General features: G+C 44.7%; 1 long non-coding RNA gene across 3 annotated transcripts in view; it reads right to left on the reverse strand.

Moving 5' to 3' along the window:
* Positions 1 to 842: 842 nt before the first annotated feature.
* LOC139598206 (uncharacterized) overlaps positions 843 to 24,263 on the reverse strand; it is a 32,615-nt gene continuing 9,194 nt past the window's right edge. For all 3 annotated transcript variants that reach the window (XR_011681830.1, XR_011681829.1, XR_011681828.1), the window contains 4 exons: positions 15,700 to 15,766; positions 15,044 to 15,345; positions 10,403 to 10,657; positions 843 to 2,809 (listed from right to left, as the gene is read on the reverse strand). This is a non-coding gene — a long non-coding RNA (uncharacterized lncRNA). The remainder of the gene's footprint in view (positions 2,810 to 10,402; positions 10,658 to 15,043; positions 15,346 to 15,699; positions 15,767 to 24,263) is intronic.

A 24,263-nucleotide genomic window follows, 5' to 3' on the forward strand; every position in this document is an offset into this window, starting at 1 on the left:
AGTTACCACAAATACAGGGATGCCTTCATATCAGTTAGAATGGTTTTCTGTGGAGAAAATTCAGATCAAATCTTTCCTGGCCTATCAGCTTGATGAGATCTTGTTTGTTGCCCCATTCTTTCCTAATTGGATAAGCACAGAGCTGCATTAACCCAAGGTGTGCTGGTGATGGCTGGGAATTGCAGGTCATGTATTTCATTTCAACAGGGCAGAACACTGTTTCAGTTTTCATTTTCTGACTTTCACTTTGAATTCCCAAAATAAACAAAAGTAAATTTTATTTAATTTCTTAATTTCTTGAAGTCAACTGAAGAGAAAAAGTGTAAGTGATCTGTGGCACTCATTTCTGCACTTCTGCACCATTGTGAATGCTCTCAGCAGAGGCTGGGATCCCCTCTCACTGGTCTGTCCCAGGAAAACAAGGTCTCACCCACTGACAGGACAGGATTTACAAGAGCTCAACAGGGCTTTGAGAAATTCCAGCTGCTTGGAGGTGTCTGAAAGGTTTTCAAAGTGCAGTGAGTATATTTGGGACTATTTCTGTTTCTCAGTGTTCTGACTTTAAACCAGGCATATTACAAACAAATAGACACTCTCCATTAGTCGTGTCACCCCTATCAGATTGCTGTGGCATTAATGAAACTGCCTTCTGGAGAGACTAGGAAGTTTGACATGAACCTGTCCAACCTCAAAGCAACACCAGGGTATGTTGAAGGTAATTTTTCCCATTTTCAAGGCAGCAGCACAGCCTTCTGCCAGAGACTCAGCCCCAGGGACTGCAGTGGTCACTGTCTGTCCCTGAAAAAGGAATGTACATTTTATCCTGAGCACTGAATGGCCATTCACTTTGCTGAAATGTTATTTCTTTTTATAACAGCTTAAAGGAAGGAAAAAAGGAGAAGAAACCCAGTGCTGCCACTTTGGAAAGCTTTTATTGTAATCAACCTTACAACGCTTTTTGCTGTACAATACAAAGAACATTTAATCTCTCCTGGCTGGCACATTCCCTCCAGGGTTTTGCTGCTGATAATGGGAGCTTTCTCTTTGACCGTGGCAAAAATAGTGTCAAACCCACTGCAAGGCATTGCTTTTACTCTGGACACATTTGGGAAATTCTAAAGAATCAATGACTTTGTGACATGAGGGAAAAAATAGGGGCTACAGTTGGAGAGACTTCATATGTTTCCTATAGGTTGTGCTGCCCATGAATATCACCATCCCTAAAATGTGGTTAACTTTGGTGTTGCAAATGCATGTATGGTTTGTTTTAACTGTTTGATTGATTTAAAGAAATAAACCAAACCAAAATAATGAGATAAGATTTCCACAGCACTTGTTCTTCCTAAATTTTCCCAAAATCTCTGAATGTGTGGTCTCAAGGCACTCCAGGTAGAAAGGGAAGAGGCAACAGAGGAGTGGAGTGGAGCCACTGAGCCAGCACTGAACTGTTTGTAGAACTGAAACTCAGCTTTTCCTTCTTTTTTTCATGTTGCTTTAAAGGAAACAGCTTGCACCTAACAAGTTTTTGCCAGGATATTTTCTAAAGCTCAGGCCAAATTCAACCTGTGAGTTTTGGAAAATGTTGTTAGAAAGTTGTAATTCAAGAAATTCCTCTGTACTTCCAAATTTGTGCCAAGCTTTTAGATGGCTGGATGGAAACTCCCCAGAAGGATTTGGTTTTGTTCACAGAGAGCCAAACAAGTGATTTCCATCTGGGTGACTTCTTTGCAGCTGGGAGAAGCTAAGAACAAAGTGCAGGTGTGGATTGAGGCCAGCTGAGAGTGAAGGCACAGGCAGTGAGCAGTGTGCAGGTCCAGCCCCAGGAGCCACAAACACCTTTTCTGTCCAGAGGAGCCTCTTCAAACTCCACAAACTCACTCAGCTGGTAACATCATTTCCTCTGCTCACAGCAGCTGTGTTTTCCACACTAAAGGACATTTCAGATCAGCATCCAGACTGAATCTGCAAACCAGCAAAGCCAAACAAAGCTAAGCTGATATTTCCATTCTCTGCCAGAGTGGCATAAAAAAGGATATTAGAGATAGAAGAGCAAATTTGTTGAGATGTGTGTGAAGCTCCTGGTGAGGCTCATGGAGAGGGTCCCAACAGATCCTAAGGCCCCTCCCCAACGTTGTCCTGCAGGTCAGAGTGACTGTGGCACTTGTCTGCCTTGTGTGGGACAGTCCTGCTCTGAGAGCAGCAAATAATCAGAATGAGCACCGAGTTAGACAGCCCAGGGACTGACTGGTTCTGGCATAAACTGCTCAGGAAACATTTCTGTATGTGGCACACACAGCATGTCAAAACCAGGCATGCAACTTCCTGGCAGCATACAAATAAAAAATAGGTCACAAAACAGGGAAAAAATAAAAAAATCCCTTCTGCTGGCTAGTGTCTCATTCAGTGTTTTGATGAACCTTGATTGGGATCCTTATGGAATAAAGAAGGCAGAATATGCAGACCTGGGAGAAACTGTGTTGGATAAGCTCTCATTGCTCTGAGAGGTGCTAGATAGTAAATAATCCATCTTGGAGAAGCTTTGAGAGGCTGGAGAGTTTTCCCATCTGCTAGAGATGTTTCTTGGTCCTGACTTGGATATAAATGCAGAAGGCAGGTCACACTTAGGCTGCTGCTCTGTAACCTTCTAGATGATAGGTAATTACTCACAAATGTGTCCTACAGATGCTCCAGGGATCCATCTGCACATGCCTGCCTGAGAGCTGATGGTTCTGGTTGAGTTCAGAAGAGACCAGAGCTGTGTGAGGAGTGGCAGATTTAGGGGATGCTCAGTAATTCAATTTTGCAGGCTCTGAATGGAAAATAATAAAGCAATGATAAGGCAGCTGGTAATAAAATTACATTTATTTTTGGAAACCAAAGAATTGTACAACTATGGAAGAGCAGGTAGCTTGCCAAGTGGGCACAGCCAGCCCAGCCTTCAGCTCCAAGACTTATGGCCACCATGGGGCTGAGACTTGCTTGGCCAGCCTATAAAGAATCCCAGCACCCCTTAATGACATATCCCTGGGCTTCAGAGCATTCTTGAGTGGAAAGTGGATTTTTCTGGCCATCCAGGCTCAGTGTGCTCTGGTAGAACAGCAGTGCTTGCCCATCCCCTGGCACTGGTGAGCAGCCTGGTGGCTGCTGTAGCTCTGCTGGTCCCTGCTGAGGGCTGCAGCCCCCTCAGCAGATGGGCTGGGCTGGCACAGCCTGCAGGGACCAGGGTGGGTGAGATGCAGGAGGTGTGTGGAGGTGGGAGCACAGAGCATACAATCATCTATTTCGACTGACTGGAGACAAGCAGAGGAATAAAGGAGCTCCCAAATCACCCAGGAGAAGTTAGGACACTCTACTGCTTTCCCTGAAATTAGTAAGGAGGCTTGCAATTAATTCAACACAAAGAGACTTGTGCACTGACCATCATTTCTCTGCTGCTGGAGAGAACTGCTTGGCAGCTTTCTGGAGAAGGAAAACTCTGTAGCTGAGACAAAGCACACAGGTGGGCAGGCACTTGTGATAAAACCACAGGGAACAGGGAAAATGAGAACCATCTCATGCAGGACTTAGAAATGGAATAAACAGGTTATTTTTACAGGATGGAAATGAATATATAACTCCAGGGATGAGGAAAAATACAGCAAGCACCAGCATTTGCAGTTTAGCATATTCCATTGCTATTAAAAATAAAGGAAGAAAAAGGCAATGAAAGGAGTATTTTGAGAGGCAAACAGGACTGTGGTATGTGTAGTTATGTACTCTGCCTTCTGCATAGCCCACAGTAATGAGAGATGTGACCCTGTAACCTGCTGCAGAATTGCTGGGCATTTTCTACTGCCATTGTGATGCAGAATGGGAGCTGCTCTTGCTCTCACATGGACACTTGGACAATTTTTCTTTCTTTGCAGCTTCAGCCAACCCACACTAACAGTCTATTGGACTGGCATTTTCTTTGCCCCTCGGGATGGAAAAATGGAATTGATTCCTCTGAGAAGGAAGGGAGCAGGTATTCATTATCATAAGGTGAATTTATAAAGTTCTGGTTGGTTCAGCTCTTTCCCTTCATTTTTTCAGCTCACTCCAAGTCATTGAACCTCTTGCATCTTATCCCATTGGATGGACCAGCACATCACTCAACATTAACCACAGCCAAGATGATTCTTAATATTGAAAATTAGCAGCAAAAAGTGAACAATCACCTGAGAAAGCATTTCTCCACTTGAGCTTTATGACCTGCAACAGAAAGTTTTGCAATGCACAACAACTCTTTGTCACTTGGGGTAGTTCTAAAACTGTTGCTGCTGTACTTTTCCACCACAGTGAAATCAGAGGTATTAACCTCAAGGCACCCAGAGAGCTCAGGTCAGAGGACCAGACCTCCTGCCCTGGTAAAGCACAGTAACCACACCCATTTTAACACCCCCAGTGCACTGATCTGTTCTCATAATCAGCTTGTAGGAATAACTTCCCTGCAATGTGTAAGTAGCTACTGCTGGATAGTGAGTGGCCAGAGTGCTGGGGATGGCATTTGGTGCTGGCATGGGGCTCTAAATTAGAAACTTAGAGAACCACCTGGCTTTTCTCATCCCCATTTCTTTTGTTTTTCAGCGTGTGGAAGATCAGATGAGCACACAGCACCCTGAGAAGACCCAAGCTTTCTGCACAGAGCATTCTCTGAGGTCAGAAGCAGAGCAGCAAGCACAGGGCTGGGGCTGCTCTGAGCTCTCAGGGCTCTGAGCCTCTGGAATTCTTCTCTCCTGATAAGCAGAGGCTGCATGGTTGTACCCTATTCCAGCCATGCTCAAGTGTTGGCAATTGAAAATGACCATCCCAAAAATAAGACAAGATGTCATTAAGTCTCCTATGCACTTTCTTTTCAGATTCCTACCATCAATTATTCCACTTGTCTGTAATGGCTTCAGACTCTTTTATCTTCCCCTCAGTGGATTTCTCTGCTGCTTTGCATTTAAATTCACCTTGTCTTCCTAAATGCACAGACAAACTGTAAGCAATAAATGAGCCAGGCAAAAACAAACATGCTATTATTTTCTTGGCTTTCTCTGCCATCCTGAGCAAAGGATGTTTCTATATCCCTTTGAGAAAGCCATCCAATGATGAATAGTTATTTGAAAACAAATGGGTAGGATTGTACCAGCCACCTACTTCTCAGCCTTAGGAAGAGTAGGAAAATCCACCCATCCATAAATATTTTTTAGGATAATAGTTGTGAAAATAAAGTAGGCTGGAACATTCCCTATCAGGCCAGGCTGCAGCATTCAGCTTATATCAATTACTGTCTATTTGACATGCTTCATGCTCCCTTCATTAACAGGATGAAAGGTTTTATGGGATAATAACCCAGTTCCAGTGAGCAAATGTATTTGTGAGACCAAAGGCTGAGTCCTTTGTCCTTGCAGAAGGAGCCTTGAGACTGCAGCAATTGGCAATGGTTTAGGATGATAAATCACAGGAGGAAAACTTCTGTCCCACAGAACACTGTCCCATCCATGAATCACTGGGGACAAAGGATCCTCACTGCAGGAAAGCTGAGGGAGCAGAGATCATCCTGGTGAGGATGCTGCTACAGGAGGGAAATAGAAGTGCCATTGGCTTCAGCTGGATATTGGTGCTGCTGTAATTGGAGTTACTGTCATGTTAAATGGTCCCTCATGGTTTCCTCATCTCAATCAAGGTTTGATTGAAAACCTGTGACCTAAATTTGTGGTCATTACCTTACCAGAACTTATTGGTTTTCTTGCTCTTCAGGCAGTAGGCAGATGGTAATTGTTTCCTAAAACATTTCTCAGCTGAACAGCAGTGACAAACACTCTTCTCACCTCAGAAAATCCCAGAGCACATTACAAACTGCCTGGACAAAGAGGACAGATGTGTTTTCCTTGGATCTGGCAGGAGCCATGCAATAGCCACTCTCATCAGGGAAGAGGAATGCTTGGCTAATGGAAAATAATCATACCTGGCTTTCCACCCCAGCTGTCCCACACTGTTAATCTCATTGTAGCTGCACTCAAATTACCAGTAGGCATCCTCTTCTCCTTCTGCCTCAGCTAATTACACAGAAAATCTCCTGTCCCAACACAACCAGAGCAGACTGTGAGTAAGGATGGAGCAGGGTGTGCACTAAGGGATTGCTAACAAGAGGCAAACACTCTTTAATGTTCTCCAAGTTCTCCATTGCTCCACTGGGGCCAGCTGAGTTAGGACCCAATGTGTGTCCCTTCTTGCAGCCTGATTTTGCTGGGTGCAAAGAGCACAATTTTCCCCCTGGCTGTGGCTTCTGGCTGTGTGGGACAGGACTGCAAGTCAGGTTCCTGCTGCAAGGCTCTATTCCAGTTCACACAATGCATGCACCATAAAAGGAACAAAAATATCCACATAGATCAAATATTATCACACAGTGGCATCAACATATGTACAGTCATTGTACAACTCATTGTACAGTCCTAATCTATGTTCTGTATAAAAATGTAGTATTCAAACCCCCCCCCCCATGTGAGATATAACCTGAGAGAAATTACAGTAAGGACTTAGGAGAGGTCTGTACTCATGGCACATGAAATCAAATTAATAGTACAGAAATTACTTGCTTTAAGCTCAGACCATGGACTGAATTTAGAGCTCTAAATCAGTGTTTACCTTGTTGAACAGTGGGTTCTTGCAGGAGAGCATTTACTACAAAACCAAAGCTTTTTATCCAAATCAGTGAGTGTCAGAGTTTGAATTATGGCTGTAAGAGAAAATCTTTTGTTTCTGTCACCTCCTTAGTCAATGCTAATTTGACCAAGGTGTGAATGAGTTAGTGCTGCTCCCAAAAATCCTGTGACGTGCACAGAGCCACCTTCCCCCAGCACACAGAACCTTTGGAACTCCTTTTAGACATCCCCAGAGGGTCTAGATGAAAAATCTGCCTTCAGATGGTGGAAGACAGGTTAGTAACTTGCAGGATATTTATGTCAAGAAGCAAAATCATGGCTACAACAAAACAACTGAAGGAAGGAGAGATGCACAGTGGACACACACTGAAAGTTTCTACTAATCTGCTCCAAGGTGGGACTGAAGGGCAACAACCATGGCCAGCACAGCCGAGGAACAGCATGCCAGGAGATGGGGACAGAAGATTTGGGAGACACAAGGGCATTCTGTACAGGGGTGGTGTGAATTGCAGAGCCACCTCAGGTGGGGTGAATGTTAGCTCACTGCAGCACTTGGTCCATGCAGCATTATTTACTAAAATACATATTTTTTCAATTGTTCTGGTCTGCGGTTATTTTCTGCAGACCCCACGGTCTCACTGGAAGCTTCTGCTTGAAAGGTCTCCTTTAGCATCTCTCAGAATTGGGGAGATGCTAAACTGGCATGGCAAAAAAAAATAACAATCATTTGGGAGCAATTTATATCCTGCTGTTATAGACTCACAAACACTCATTTCCATACCACCTACAGTTATGTGTGCATCTCTTTGTTCTGATATTGAGAAAAAACCCATTTGTATTCTCTCAATGCAAGCAATCCTTGGCTTGAATTTTTAGTTGGTCAAATAATGCTAAAGAAGGAAATATTGGAATTTCTGCCTGTGCCATGGGACTATTCAGGCAGGCAAACTCTATTACAGCCATGGTCTTATCAAAGGAAAGCTAAATCTCCTCATTAAATCTTGGTTGTTGTTATTTTCAAGAAGAGAGCCTCTCTACTGCAGGCAAAATGATGGAGAATGTGAAAAGCAGAGGTGGCAGCCTGCAGAGGAGCTGTGTGTGGGGCCATGCCAGGGGAAGGGGACAGCCACCACTGCTGCTCAGCTTCCAGATGTGGGCACAGCCACCACTGCTGCTCAGCATCCAGATGTGGGCACAGCCACCACTGCTGCTCAGCATCCAGATGTGGGCACAGCCACCACTGCTGCTCAGCTTCCAGATGTGGGGACAGCCACAGCTGCTGGGCCCCAGCTCCCACCTGCATCCCCTCTGGATTCTTGGGATTAGACACCAAATCCAGTGTTTGGCTCATGGACACAGTCTGGCTCTGTCTCACCTGCACAGAAACCAATCAAGCAAAAAGCCACACATATACTTTTACTCCTGCCTGTGAGTGACCTCTGGACATCACAAATTCAGCCAGGAAAGCTTCATTTGACAAGGACCATGCCAAAGCTCACCTATCCAGAAGGATATCCAAATTCTGAACCAATAGTTAAAAGTAAAGCAATTAAGAGCACACTCCAATGGAAGTGGCATTGAACCCGATTTTGTGTAATGATTTTTAATTATTCTTTGCATCCTTGGGCAAAATACTTTAGCCTGAATGCAGCAGAATATCCAACCACAAGATTTGAGGTGCAATCTAGAACAGAGCCCCAGAGCCCCCACAGAATCTCCACCAGATTTTACTAGTCTGTCATCTGTTAAAATGGATATAAAATTTGCCCTGCTTTCATACTGTCTCACCTGTTTGGGGAGAAGGGGAAAAGCAGGAAATACAGAGAGAGGATGAGGTCCAAATCTTGTGACATAAGGATAATTCTGCTTATTAAAAAAAAAATCTTAGAATATTGTGAGGGATGCAGTTTGAAAGCAGTCTAAGAGGTTTTCAACAATTATGGTTAATGTATCTAGAAATAATCTAAATGGTTAGTAAAATGTTGACTGGAAGATAAACATATTTATATGAAACTAGATATTAAAATTGCTTTATTGCTTTTTTGACACTTCAAATGCAGGAAGCTGTCTAGTCCTTTCACTAACACCCTTCAGAAATGTTAATAAGACTTTTTCCTGCTATATTTTAAATGGAAGAGGTGGTGTAAACAACACTGCAGATGGGTTTCTTTGCTCTGCTGGGGTATCCAGCTATCCTTCAACCCACCAGACAGACTTTTGTTTACACGTTCCACATAAAATTGTTCAAGAACCTTTAACTCATGCCAGGATCCAAAGCTCTGTGCATTCAGGGGACCAAGAGCACATTCCCTGACACCTCCTCCCCCTGCTCTAAGCCAGCTGGGGGACATGAATCCTGTTATAGGGGAGTGAAGGATTTAGGAGTCTAGGAAGTTATACTGAAATATATGTTTTCAACTTTGTTGGCAATACCAGAGGCTCTGTTTCTATGCCAATCCAGCTGGAATGAACCTAACTCTGCTTCCCTTCTCTGGAGGCACCAGCCTCTGCCTGGGGACCTGTGGCACTGCTTGGCCAGGCTGGGAGGGACAAACCTGCTGCTCCACAAACCCTGGGGCAAAGGCCTGGCTTTGGCTTTTGGTACTCTGCTAAGCAAGGGAAACCTGGAATCAGGCAGGCCTTACTGAAAGCTCATGTCAAAGTAAGCTTTTAATTTATCCTGAATGATTTCAAATACCCCTCCCCTCCAAAACAGCTGTAGTGCCCATTGTACCTACACAGGTTCAGTTGCCAGAATAACTACATGTACAACAGAAGACACAACCTTCACTATTCATTTAATTCTGAAAATAAACTACTGAGAAAACATTTAAGTCTTTGCAAAGTGAGTTGGATTGTTTTCCTTTTGCTTGTTGCTCCTGTTTGGTTGCTTTTTTCTGAGAGCAGACTGGATTGACTACAAAAGAGGAAGACAAGGTAAAAGTACAAAATCTATAAAAAACTAGTGTTCCAAGGAGCAAGCACTTGCACCTAAGAAATCTTTGTTGATTGTTGCTAATATCTATGATAATTAAGCTAAAAATACCCACAAAGCAATAGAATTTGCAGAGATAAGTCTATTGTCTTAAGCAAATAATGAAGCCAGGAACAGTTAAATTGATCTCATGACTCTCATTTCAATAATAAAGCAGCAACAACTGTTAATCTATAGCACTCAGTTTAAATTACAAACCCAGCGCTGAATGGGCAATTTCATTAGAGAGAACACAGCTAAGAGAGAAACAGCTGGCAGGGAAAAAGAGTCATCCCCATTGAAATCCAACCTTCCTGAGAATTTCCTGTTGCTCTGTACCAGACCCATCATCAGGGAACAGTTCTCACAAATACCAGGTGCACCTGATGGAAGCTTTTGGTGTCCAAGCAATTCCCTTTTATTTCAGCCCCAAGGATCCAGGGGGCTCCAAGGGTGGCCTGGGCACTGCTCCAGGATGGACACAGGGATACCAGGAAGGGCAGGGAGAGGGAGGGGAGCAATCACCCCACATCTGCCTGGAACCACCCCACAGCACTGTCAGAGAGCTCCAGGACACGAGCTGTGTGTCCCCAAGGATAGGAGCAGCTCAGTGAGCAGATGGGAACTGGCTTTTTCCTCTTTTTATTCTTGTCCCCAAAATTAACACATGGTCTGCAAGCCAATCAAACTCACCCACGGATACCAGCACTGCCTAGAAGAGACAGTTATCTTTTTAAATTAGATCCTTTCAAACACTTACACAGATCCTTGGGTATTGCAGGGGCTGTGGAACTGAAACCAATGAACATCCACAGTAGGTGAGGGGAGGAAAGGCTTCCACCATCTCTCCTGGCAGCTGTACAGAGCTCATGGGAGGAAGAACGTCCTGTTCTCACTGAAGGGAGCAGGCAGGACTATAAATATCCACATGGAACATATTTACTGAAGGATGGAGTGCCATACTAACAACCAGTTTTTCATGGTAGGACCAAATTTCACAGGTATTAGCAGCTTCCTGAAATAAATTCAGAGAATCAGAGGATAACTGAGGTGAGAAGGGACCTATGAAAGCTTCCAGTTCAGCCTTCTGTTTAAAGCTTGGACTACTTCTATGCTAAGGGAGGTTGTTGAGGGCCTTTCCTGTTCTCTTCTGATAAATCTCAGGGATGGAGAGCCCACAGCCTCCCCAATATGGTTCCTGTGCTGCATAACCCTTATTCTGAAGAGTTTTCCCATATACAAACAGAAGGAATTTCCCTTGCTGCAGTGCATGATCACTGCCTTGTCTTTGTGCAGCACACTGTGACAGTCTGAATCCATCCTGTCCCTTTCCATTAATGGTAGACAGTGATTAGATGCCCCCTTATCTCCTCCAGGATACACAAACCCAGCTCTCAGAGCCTCTCCTGAAACACCACGTGCTGCACTCTCCTGAGCACCCATTGACTTTCTGCTGGACTTGCTCCCCTTGGTGACCTCTCTGTGGCCCAGGGACACATCAAACCCATGGTGTCCACCTTTGGTCACCTCTCTGTGGCCCAGGGACACACCAAACCCACTGTGTCCACCTTTGGTCACCTCTCTGTGGCCCAGGGACACACCAAACCCACTGTGTCCACTTTGGTCACCTCTCTGTGGCCCAGGGACACACCAAACCCATGGTGTCCAACTTTGGTCACCTCTCTGTGGCCCAGGGACACACCAAACCCACTGTGTCCACTTTGGTCACCTCTCTGTGGCCCTGGGACACACCAAACCCACTGTGTCCACTTTGGTCACCTCTCTGTGGCCCTGGGACACACCAAACCCATGGTATCCACTTTGGTCACCTCTCTGTGGCCCAGGGACACACCAAACCCATGGTGTCCACTTTGGTCACCTCTCTGTGGCCCAGGGACACACCAAACCCATGGTATCCACTTTGGTCACCTCTCTGTGGCCCTGGGACACACCAAACCCATGGTATCCACTTTGGTCACCTCTCTGTGGCCCAGGGACACACCAAACCCGTGGTATCTACTTTGGTCACCTCTCTGTGGCCCAGGGACACACCAAACCCATGGTGTCCACCTGGAGCTTCAACCTCACAGTGCTGAGTGCAGTGTCTGACCTGTGGCCACACCTGAACAGCCCAAAACAAGTGACAGGCAGGTGTCACCACCTCAAATACACCTGCAGTGCCCCAGGTCCTCTCTGCAGAGCTCCCTGAGCTGTCAGTCCCCAGGGCTGATGTGTCCCCAGGGCAGGACTGGCTGTGTTTTACCTCACTGAATGTCATGAGGTTCTCATTATCCTGCTCCTGAGGATTCCCAAGGTTTTTGCCTGTCACTGGAAATGGACCTAGAAGGTTTGGTGCCATATTTTGTGTGCCTTCACAAAAAAGAGCAAGGGCATATCCTGTGCATTCAGCCTGTCTCCCTCGTGCCATGGTGGTTCACAGCAGCATCACATTCTCAGCCCCCAAATGCCAACTGACATCACCAAGAGTTTTTAGAGACTACAGTGACCTTGAGAATGCTCCTGCACAGCAGCAGGATCAGGATGTCAGCATCACTGCTGGAATGGGGTTGTTTTGAGAGGACTTTGCTGAAAAGGAAGGAAGATTTAGTTGCTGCTGGAGCGGAGGTGGGGGTGGTGTTGGAATCCATAACCACTATCCCTGTTCAGGATTCTGTTAGCTAAATTTATGACACACATTGAAGCCTCATTTTTCCCCTAGTAAGAATATTTCTTTCAGCTATTTATTTTGCATTTCATGAGACCTTCTGCAGATGCAGTGAGCTATATCACTCTATTCTGCTCATAGGGCATCCTGAGATCTAGATGCTTCAAAACTTGGGTGTATTGTAATGACTGTATAGAATATCTCAATGAAATTCTACATCTGCACCCTTGATAATTCCTTTGATTTCAAGGGGAAATATTCATTGCAGCTTTTGCAAATGCTGATATAAGCCATGGAGTGAATGTTCACAAATCTCAACCTCCTGTGCCCAGATTCTTCATAGAGTTCATCCCATACATGGGCTCACCTTTTTCACAGGAATTGTGTAAAACATTGCCTCTCCCTAGTGAAATTTTTATTTTTCCCCTTTCTTGCTGCACTTACAAATGCATTGTACAAATCCACCATGGTTGTGCTTCTTTAATTTTGTTATAACACCCAGGGAATAATTCTGTATCTTCTAACAACAATCATATTCATTCAAAAATTAAATATTTACTTGCCAAAGAGCGATTACAAGTTGTCATGAGTGCTTGTCTTCATTATGTGTGGGAAATTAAATGGACTTTGTACCATAATCTGCTGGTATAATAAAGGATTATGCTCAACAAAGGAAAAGTGACCCCATTTGGTTGGAAAGTAACACTTCCTTCTCATTAAATTTTACTTCATATTGCAACAAGCTCAGGTCTTATCAAATATGACAAGTTCAGACTTTACTGTGCTGAGACAGCCTGTCTGCTCAGGAGGTACAGGACTAACCTAGTTTAGATTTGGAGAAAACCTTGGGTGGTACCAAATATCCACTGTTAGGTGAAACATATGCAGCCAGAAGAATTCTCATTCCTTTCCCATCTGCCAACACAGAACTGATGAAGGGGGAATGCTCAAAAAAAAAAAACAAAAACAAAAAAAAAAACAAAAAAAACCAAAACAAACAAAAAAAAACAACAAAAAAAACAAACAAACAAAAAAAAAAACAAGTTTTTTTTAAAAAGCCCCAGAATCAACATATTGAAAGCTAAAGGTACACAGGTTGCCCAAATGTCTGCACCCAACTGCAGCTGCTTTGCCCTTTCCAGCCTGGTGGGGATAGATCAGAAAGCATCAAAGATCCTGCTTTGAGTCTTAACAGATCATAATTGTGCACAACCCATTGTCTACAGCTGAAAACAGCATTGGGACTGATTTTGTAACAGAGATGCATTAGGTAAATACATTTCCTTAGCATTTACTGGACCCAAAACATAGAAGTCCCCTAATTTCTCTTTCTTGGACACATCAGTTGTAAGTAAAACCCTCTGCCCTGTAGCTGGGGCACAGAATTTCCACTCCCACACAGCACATTCTGTTATCCTCCACATTTGTTTGCTGGCACTGGGGAATCTGATTTTTCCCCATCTCCTTTGGAACAACATAAATGCTGGAGGTTTTGCATTTTGACCCTTGTCTTTGGGCTATTAAACACTTCTTCCAGTTCCTTTAGATTAGATATCCCAACTTCCAACTGGCTTTAGGAGGTTAAAACACACAGAGAAGACCTTTAGCTTTTTACATCAACTAATCTATTGCTAAACCAGCAGCAGTCTCCCTCTCTCTGCGGATATGCTAACCTCCTGCCCCTACATGAAAAGGTTTAACAGTTTCTAGGGCACAGGATACACTCAAGCACAGAATTTTGAACTGCTTTTCACCATGGATTTCATGTACAATTTGAGGCTTGCAATGCATTGCCCAAATGAGACACGACAGTTCTGCTTTTCCAACAGAAGTAGCAACAGCCATAAACACATGGCCTGGTGCCCCCTGCATGGTCAGATAAATCAGGTGTACCCCAGTGCCACAAAGAGCCAGAGCTTTGTGCCCACACCTGGGGCTCTGCATGGGCACCCCTGGACTCAAGGGCACAGGCACAGCTCCCTGTGGGCACAGGCACCACCCAAGAGCTCTGTGTCCCTCCCCACTTCCCTGCACTGCAGCCATGATATTTTATGAAAAATCCTCTTGCCAGGATTTTTTCCTGAGAAGCTGAGAGGCTTCAGGAACAAAATGTAAGCAATGATTATCTGCTGCTGTGGAATGCAACAGGTGGATCTGTGATTGGGCTCATGTGGTTGTTTCTAATTAATGGCCAATCACAGTCCAGCTGTCTTGGACTGTCTGGTCAGTCACAAGATTTTATTATCATTCTATTCCTTTCCTTTCAAGCCTTCTGATGAAATCCTTTCTTCTATTCTTTTAGTATAGTTTTAGTATATAATTTTCTTTTAATATAATATATATATCATAAAATAATAAATCAGCCTTCTGAAACATGGAGTCAAGATTCTCATCTCTTCCCTCGTCCTGGGACCCCTGTAAACACTACCACACTGCACTGCAGGCTCTGCAGCCTCTCCAAACCTCTTCCACACCTTCCAGGGAGGATGCTATGCCAAGCTGCAGAGCTGATCTGGGCCCAGCCAGTGCCCCATGCTCCTGCAGCCCCCCAGCCCTGACTGGTGACTGGGCACAGCCTGGGCCAGGTAACTGCCCAGGGCATTGCCAGTGTGTGAAAAACCTTCCTAGGCCACTTTTAACCACGTTTAGGATAGAGGTTTATGCCCAGGCTTTAGACAAAAAACATGTTGTGTGTTTCTAGGCATGTTCCCAATGCTGAAACAGAGGAAATCTCACCTTGGTGATCCATGGCCAGGTGATGAGTTAAGGTCTGCATGTGGCTGGACACACAGGGAGCTTTTCCAGGAGCAGCAAACAGCCACACTGTCAGATTTTGCTCTTTGGGAAGATATCTGGGAACACTTTTCCAGCACTGCCTCAGTCTTCCAGAGTTGCCTCTTCTTCTCCTTGCCTCCCCCTGCCCAGCTCTGGATTCAGTGAAGTTTAAAAGCAAGCACATGTAAAAGTTCTTTGATCTCACCAGTTACACAGATAGCTAGAAGCTAGGCCCTCCTCAAATGTACTCCAGCAGTGATTTTCTGGAAAAACAGGAGAATTTTGAAAGTGAGACTTGAAACAAACAGCTGAAAAGCAGTAATTTCACCAAAGAACTGCCTGTGCTCAGACAACTCACAAAAACAAACCTGACAGAGTTTGTGCTGATGTCACTTTGGCCCTGAACAGATAGAAACCTGCAAACCCAGGGCAGTGTGGAGCAGTCTTTCTCCTTCTTCCAGAATGAATAGGAAAAACTAGGTTTGCTGATGTGCTGAATACTGAGCAGTAGATACTCTCAAATAGCTTTCCTGGCCAGGACCCTTCAGCAGGGAGTTGAAATCTGCCTCTTGGTCCTGCAGAGGAGATGTCATGAAGGAACAGAGCTGCTCACTCACCTTCTCATATGTCATCTCCAGCAGCTCTCTGACTGTCCAAAACATTTCTATTATCCACCTGTCAGTGCTAAAATGGAGAAAAGGAAAAATATGGTGTGTTCTGTAGACTACATTTTACTGAAAGGGTAAGGAATGGTTTCAATAGTGTTTTGATAAGCATGGTACATTTTCTGTATCAGGATAATTTTTTTTTTATCTCAGGGCCTTCTTTTAGGGAAATAAGCTATCATTGGAAAGTCTTAATTTATTGAATATTTGTAATTAGATATTTGATTATGCTCAGTATACAGTATCTTTTGATGTGCTAGCAGCCAAATGCTGCTACAACCAACACACTGATGATGACTAGTCTGCCTTCCCAACAGCAGTGTCAGCTCAACTTAGAGGCTCTACAGCCACACTTAAATTCCTTCTCAGCAGATGGACACAGGTTTACACATGCTCATCACCTCCATGTGCTGTGTCAGGACTGCAGAATACACTCTGGGGTGGGCTGTGCTCCAAAGGGATGCATTGACACCCCCTGGACAGCACCCACTGGGCTGGTTCATGCAGCCCTACACATGCACATGTGAATTATCTGAGGTCTGTACAGCCCCAGAACTGGTCTGGAAAGATGTTCAAATAAATCAGAATTGTCATTAGCAGGCAGCTTCTTGCAATGCCTTGTAGTGAGCTAGAGCCTGGGCTGCCACCCAGCAGGGGTGACAGCCCCCTCTCAAACAGCCCTACCCCAGAAACACCCTCACATCTCAGGATCTGGCCCTTGGGAACCCATAATAACTGTGGATTTTCCAGCTCTGCAGAGGGATTTAAGCATCTTGCTGGGGAGCAGACTCTCCTGAAATCCTGCATCTCAATGCTGACATCCCCTGGGGGGAGAATAAGTAGGAGTTAAGACTTAACCTTTTGGGATGACAGTATGTGGCATATGCTTGAGATAATCAGTGCAATTGCTGAGTGAAAAGCTGTATTATCTTGAAATAAATATGGTTCACCCAGAAAGGTATTAAAACTCAGCCTCATGCAATATGAACAATTGTTCACATCCTGGAGCATGCAGCCCTGAGCAGTTACTACAACAAAAAGGGATTAAGTGCCTCTAATTATTATTACTGTTATCCAAACATTTTGCTATCAGTGAGCCTGTAATAAATAACCACGACATCTCATGGGTACAGCTATTAAATTTACTGTCACTAGCTGAGCTGTTCTGATTAAGAGCCAGAGTTTTTCCAGTAAACACACAGATCCCTCTCTAAGGACTGAAGAATAAATGAGAACTGAAAATCTAAGGGGGAGAAAGAAAGGGCTCCCACGTGAGCCTCATTCTTTGCTCAGAATGTCATGTTTCTGTAAATATAAAAGACAGTGGTAACAGAGTCCTTGGCTCACTCACAGGGACTCCTCTCTTGTGTTATCCATCAGTTATTGCACAGGCTGGAAGCAGCAGGGTGCTGTGGTGCTCATGGCACATCCCTGCACAGGAGAGAGACAGTGTGTCCTGTCCAAGGGACCTTCAGCAACATGAGCAATCCTCCTGTTCTTTTCCAGGCTGCTTTAAAACACCTGTAAAATAGGTGAGTTACTTAAAGCTACCCTGATGCTTAAACTTACAGCTGAGCTTTCAAAGTGGATTTTATGACCCTTCAGAGACAGACACTTAACACAGTTAGTTTATGTTTACTCAGCTTCCCCCATTTTTATTTTGGTTCACCAGCAGTTTCTGGTCAAGTTTCCAGCCCAAGTCTGTAAAGATTTTATCTTTGGTAGTGAGCAGGACTAGAAGCAATCAAGGGAGAGCCACTCTCTTAGATAAGGTTTTGTAAATTCTAGACATTCAAGATGCAAGTAGGTGAAATAGATCAGTTTTCATCTGATAGTCTTTCTTTTCGTGTTTTGGAGACAATAAATGCTTTTCCAACTTCCTCTGAGGATTTCAGCATTACCTTAACCTCTGTTTTTTCCTGAGAAATATGATGAAACAGAAAAAGTATTCCCATTCTCTTCTGACATGTCCTGCTGGGATATAAACCCCCTGCTGCACCTCAGAGCCTTGAGCCACCTCACTGGGATCCCAGCCATTCATTAGTGCTCTTCCCTATCAATGTTAAATGTTCCATTGCCATGTTCCAGTGCTGCCCTCACTCCTGTTCAAAGTCTCCCTTCTTGCTGCTGAGCTGGCATCTCCCTCCCATCCATTCCCTCCATGGATCCTCTGCACTGGCCAGTGAAGCCTCATGGCAATTTTTACTGATTTCACTGACACTGTGCAGTCTTTGGGAACTTACACTAGAACACAGAATAGCCCTGTCATCCATATCTGGAGCTCTACAAAATTCCCTCAGGTCTGGGAAGGCACAAACTTCAGTGGGAGCTTTCTCTGTGCCTGGGGCACTCCCAAAATCCAGCTGGACCCTCCAGCATCAAGGGAGACCTGGCCCTATGGCATCTTCTCCTCCCCTCAGGCAGCAGAGATTTCCCTGCCCATCTGTGGCTGTGAATCTGACAGGAACCAGGTCTGTAAGCCACCATCCCTCTATCCAACTGCTGAAACTGTCTGACAGTGCCAGAAGCTTTCAGGAGGGATGGACAGACACACAGAGTGTGGAGAAGCAAAGTCCAGATCTGTCCTTTGAACCTGAACTCATCAAAGTGTGCTCTGCCTGAGGTATAGAGAGGGGTCTCAGGGGTTTCAGCAGCCCTGAGGTGGTTTGCAAAGTGGTTGTTTACTGTTTGCTCCTCAGATAAACTTTTCCTTCCTTGCTATACTGTAGTAATTTCCCCTCAGCAGATAAAGTGGCTCCTGCTGATCTCTCCACAGGGCCATTGTTTGTTGCTGTAACAATCAGAGCAGCAGCAGGAGGGGTTTAAAAAGCACACACAGCTCAGAGAAGATGGGAAGAGAAAAGGACAGGGCAGAGGAAGAGGTAAAGCAGAGCACAGAGAAAAAAAGAAGGAGAAAAAGAAGATGAACAGGCTTGCTTCTCCTCAAGGTCCACAGTTTCCCAGGAAGGATAAAAACATTATCCCAGCTGCCCCTGCTAAACACAGCACAGGACAGACACAGGGATGCCAGACCCCTTTCCTGCTCCAGGCAGCTGAGTAGAAGTAGCTATTCCCTGAAGAGCCTTAGGAACTTGTGGGGCTGTTCCCCCTAACAGCTGAAAAGGACTCTCACAGATCAGAAAGTGTTTCCAGTCCCATCTCCCTGATTTTCCAAGAAGTTCTCTGAAGCATCCACCAGCAGTACCCAGAAAATCATTCCTTGGAGCCAGAGCAGAGCAAAGAGAACACAGAGAGGCAGGAGAAAGTCAAGGGGGAGAAAGGCTTGGCAGAAAGTAAAGGAGCTTCTTTTCTTGCTGGAGTTCTCTATCCTGTAATTTACCTACAGCAGAACAGTGCAAATTTGCAATAACAGCTGGGAGACCCATTGTGAGCTACTGAACCTTATGAATTACAAAGTAATTGGAAAAACACAATGAAAACAATGTTTTGCTCCATAAAGCATTCCTAGTTCCTTTACTGGGATGGCTACAGGTCTAGTTATTTAAAAGCACTGCCATACTTAAGAGGGGATGGTTAGCAAAGCAACAAACAAATGCTGAAGTCCTAATAAAGAGAGATTTCACTGTGAGCAAGCAGATCAAAACTATTACAGCAGTAAAATTTAGGTCTAGGAACAAATATCCAGAACCAAATGAGCTGTACTGGATTTTACAAGAGTGCAGGTTGATGAAATGACATTTGGGGCTGTTGTGCAAACCCTCAGTCCTCTCTGTTTCAGGGGAGCCCCTTTGTCCACGTGCAGGTGGCACAAGGCAGAGCTCAAACCCCTGTGTTCTGAGCAAGGAGCCTCCTCCCAGCCTCTCCTCTCCTGCAGCCCTTGGGGCACTCTGGGACAGGCTGGGCCTCTGGGAGCTGGCTGCTGCTGGGGTGCATCGTACAAAGTCATGCAGAGAGGACAAAATCCTCTGCCAGAACACTGGCAGACCTCAAAATTAGTCTGGGAGTGGACAGCAAGAGATAGAGCTCACCCCACGAGCTCTGGCTGGAGCACTGAGGGGCTGCACGGGCCAGGCTGCACCTTCAGGCCCATCCTGAGCCCCTGACAAGCTTCAGAACTGTTGCAAAATGAGGAAAATGTTGCTCTCTGCTTTGTCATTTCTCTCTATTTCCAACTATAATACTGAAACTCATCTTTATGTGCACAGCAATAAATTAGGAACACATACAAGATGATAAAGATGGTTGTTTTCCCTCCCTTTTTTTTTCCTCTGGATTTGCTACAGATGTGCTAGTTAGTGATGAATGAGTTTAATCCTTGCTCTTTTTCTTTGTTGATTATTTACTGTTATTTGATTAAATCTACAAAAGGGAATTTTCCAATATGTAAGGTCTGTGTTAATGGGATTTGGGGCATGTATAAATCATTTGACCCTGATACCCATTGTTGAATAAGTATTTCTGAGGTGGATAACTGCCCACAGCCCCCTTCAAAATCCACCATGGTGCTCTTTAATGCTCTTATTTTGTTGAACCCTCTATGAGGTTCCTCCCTTCTCCCATTAAAAAACCTGTGAATGCTTTTAGAATTTGAAGAAACCAAATCCTTCTAATGGTTTTGCAGATGATTTGCTTAGGGTTGCAGTTCAGCTGCCTGAATTTTAAATCTTGATGTTATTTGCATTTGTTAATCAGAACAACAGGCTGGCCTTACCCCCACAGATGTCTGATTCCCACAAGGGTGGGGGTTTGCTTTGAAATTGTTAAAAATTCCCATAAATCTCTATCATTGAGTATGTGACTACTAAATTTCCCTTTTTTAATAAGATTATAAGCACAAGAGGTTCAGTTTTTGCAGTGTTAGGATACACCTTCCCCAACCTTTTTCAATCAGCATTATCAGTATTTGGCCACAAGCCTGGTCCACATAAATCACATGAGGCAGGCAGTCACCCCCAGTGCTGCCATACAAATCTAGCAGGCTGACCTTTAAAATAACACTGCAGTGATCCCATTTTACATGTCCAGAGATGTGTTTGTCCTAAAGGGATCCCAGTCCAGCACTGACTGCCTCTGGGAAGCCAGGATCTCCAGTGCCCAGCTAACAGGCACACAGCCTGCACAGCTCAGACTGAAGCAAAATTTGGGGCATGGAAACAGCACAACCCAAAGATGCCTGTGAGCCTCTGATTCAGTCTGAGCAGAATCAAATCCTCAAAGTTTCCCTGGGTAGCTCCCAGTAAACTCAGCTCTGTGGAGCACAGAGGGGGTGAAGAAAAAGAGGTGAAAATGTTGGGCACAAGAGGAAAACAGTGGCAGTTCCTTGAGCTGAGGTAGGAAAGGAGGAGGGAATGTAGGTCTTTGAGATAAGTCTTAAGAATGGGTGCAAGGAGAGAAGAGAAATCAGCTTGGCAAGTCGACACAGCTCTCCTACAAGTTACATTGTCCCCTGAGAAACTCTTGTGCACCCAAAAGTTTGCCTATTCTTTCTAAATGTGACAATTAGAGATATTCCCTCTTCCCACACATCTTACTCCAAATAGAAATTAACTGAAATTGAGTGACAAGGGATTTAGTTCTCTTACAAGATCAGGTTTTCTATATGACACATGAAATGGCAATACATCTTGGATAAAAGTTTGGGAAGGACCAGTTTCTGCCAGATGGAGAAAATTCCAGCTCAGGAGTCTGTGATGCTTCTGTAAAAGCCCTTTTAACTTTTAGCAAATTATTAATGTTTAAGCACATTTTGAGCGAGGATGACCTTGGAGATAACAAGATATTTCTTCTGCTATGTTTTGCTGCCTTCTCAGAAAGTCCCCTGGACATGCAGACTCCTGATTTACACAGAGAAGACATTGCCCTTCAGGCAGAGGCACAAAGGATGCTGTGAGGGTAAGGAAACCTCATTGCTAGGCACCCACAGGGAGGTGACTCAAGACACCCACACCGGAAAGCAAATGCAGGGCTCCCATGTTGGTATTGATGGTGCATCTGAGGGAAGGCACAGGGAAAGCTGTGATGGGGACAGGCTACAATAAACACCTCCTCAGGAAGCCCCTGCAGCATGGGCTTGTACAGAGCTCTGACAGAATTAGCCTTCTTTAAAAAAACAAATATCAAACAAACAAACCAACCAGGAGTGGCACCTTCTCCTTCACCACTGACATTTTGATCCATGAGACTGTAAGCACCATCCCATCAAACTCACTCAATATGTGTGTTTTGGGTGCTCCAGGTGTTCCCAAAGTTCCCTCCAAACCTCTTTATGTCCCCTGGTGAACCAGGTTTGGTCCTATCACAGCAGTGCAAAATGCAGCTGACAGCACCATCACGCAGATCAGATTCTTAGAATTTATCCAAGCTGTATAAAATAAATAGCATAAATAGTGCTGCTTGATGTGTGCTGTTTGGGTGGAAAACATATCAGCATCAAGCACAGAAAATTTTGATTTTGTCTGACTGGAAAACAGCATTCATAATAGAAGATTAATTTTAAAAAACCATGGCAAAGCTGGATATATTTTGAAACATCTCCCAGGTGTTAAAAACTGTTTGAGGGTTGTTATTTCCACAGATCTAGACTCTAACATAAAACACAATGTTTTTCTGCCCCAAGAGAACAGGGTGGCTGGATGAGACAGCTGCACCCTTTTCCATAGAATATTACAGGTGGGAATGCACTGGTTTTTCACCAGAGTAACACTGGTAGCACACATCCTTATTACCTAATGAATATAAGGAGAAAATAAACATTATTAAAGGGTTTCAGTCTACACTGCAAACATTACTGGTCTTAAAAGTGTTTTGAATGTTTGTACATGGAGCTTTGTTCATGTAAATAGGCAGCAGAACTGTGGTAGTCAGTACCTGTACATAAACACACATGCAGAAAGCTTTGCAAGGTCTGGGTCTGTTCTGCCCAGCTCTTTTCAATTCATGTTAGTAGAAGGCAAAGGGTATTTTTGACCCAACAGCAAGAAAACAATTCTTAACTCTGACTGAACCAATCACATACACTTTTGGTGAGAAATAAGTTTCACTGGTAACAGAACCACTTGTAATTTTTTCAGTTCTGGTGTCCTCTCATGAAACTTCAGCTAAAACTTCATTTTTTAGGCTGTACTACCAGAGAAGACACAGAAATTACAATAACTCCTGTTTGTTAAGCTCACAACTGCTTTCAAGATGCACAACTGAACAAAATGAAAGCTGCCTGCCTTTACCACCCAAGATGCTGCTGCATTTCAAAGGGGTGATAGCCAAATGCATTCAGATGATAAGAACAAACTGTTCAAGGAATGATTCTCAGCAATGACTAATATTCGATAATAACAGCCATGAAATGAAAGCAGCCCTAAGTTTTATTAAATGATTTTCCACTGCCTCCACACTGAAGCATTAGCCTGTGCAGCAGAGAGCTCAACCAAATTAACAGTTGAGAAAGAAGTGTCAGGAGCTATTACAAAACATATTCCCAGTAATGAAATTCAAAGTCCATTGAGAGCAGTTGTTTTATAGATGTGGAAGGGAGAAAGGCAATCCTTGTCAGTAGCCCATGAGAAGTGGAAGTATCAAACTCCCCCACTTCACCCTCCTCTGCAGAGTCCCTTGACCATGTCTGTGCTGACTGTGCTGGGAATGAGCACAGGACAAGCTGGGGCTGAAAGGCCAGGAGGATCCAGGTTATGTCCCACTGCCATCAAACCAGAGTCCCTCCAGTGCTCATTCCCACAGAGGTGTAAGTGCTGATTGCTTATTCTGCAGGTGTGGCCTCAGCAGGGGCAGACCTTGCAGCTGAAAGGTGCTTCTCCACCCAGACTGTGGCCTAAGTGCAAGTATTTCACAGCCAAATGGACTCACTGCAGATGGGAGGGGACGCCTGGTGTCCCCGTGGTGCAGGGGTGTTGCCAGCCAGCTCCAACCACAGAATGGGCCACCAGCATGTGCTGTGGCCCCTGGTTCTCAGCTCAGCTCACAGAGACCCCAGAGACTCCAGCCCCCCTTTCCAAACAGGAAGGGAAGTGTTCCCAAAGCACCTGCTCTAGGTAAAACACCCAGAGGTTTGGCCTGCCCAGATGTCATCGCCCACAGACAGAGGTTTGGCCATCCTGCCCCATGCCTGGGAGTGTCCCAGGCCAGGCTGGACAGGGCTTGGAGCAGCCTGGGACAGTGGAAGGTGTCCCTGCCCATGGCAGGGCTGGAATGAGTGACCTTTAAGGTCCCTTCCAACCCAAACCATTCCATGATGCTCTGTTCCTGCTGGTACAGCCCTGTAGTGGGGCGAGTGTCTCACCCACAAGAAACCCAGCAGAGCTACGAGGACTGAACTACTGCAAACAGTTTAGAGTTCTCCCAGTTCAGACAAACAAATCACATTAATTACCATGTTGCAAACAGAGTGACCCAACTCCTCCTGTTCCTTGCTGTTGGGCCAGTGCTGGTACCTCTGATGTGCTCCAGCTCCCACTGTTCAGCCATCTCAGAGCTAATTATACATCTACTCCTAAGTTTCTTCTATCCATTATTTTTACAAGGAACTGAAAGAATTCAGTCTA

Source organism: Agelaius tricolor, unplaced genomic scaffold (assembly GCF_023055355.1).
Source record: "Agelaius tricolor isolate 1412-34295 unplaced genomic scaffold, bAgeTri1.0.p SCAF_19, whole genome shotgun sequence".
Classification (NCBI taxonomy): Eukaryota; Metazoa; Chordata; class Aves; order Passeriformes; family Icteridae; genus Agelaius; species Agelaius tricolor.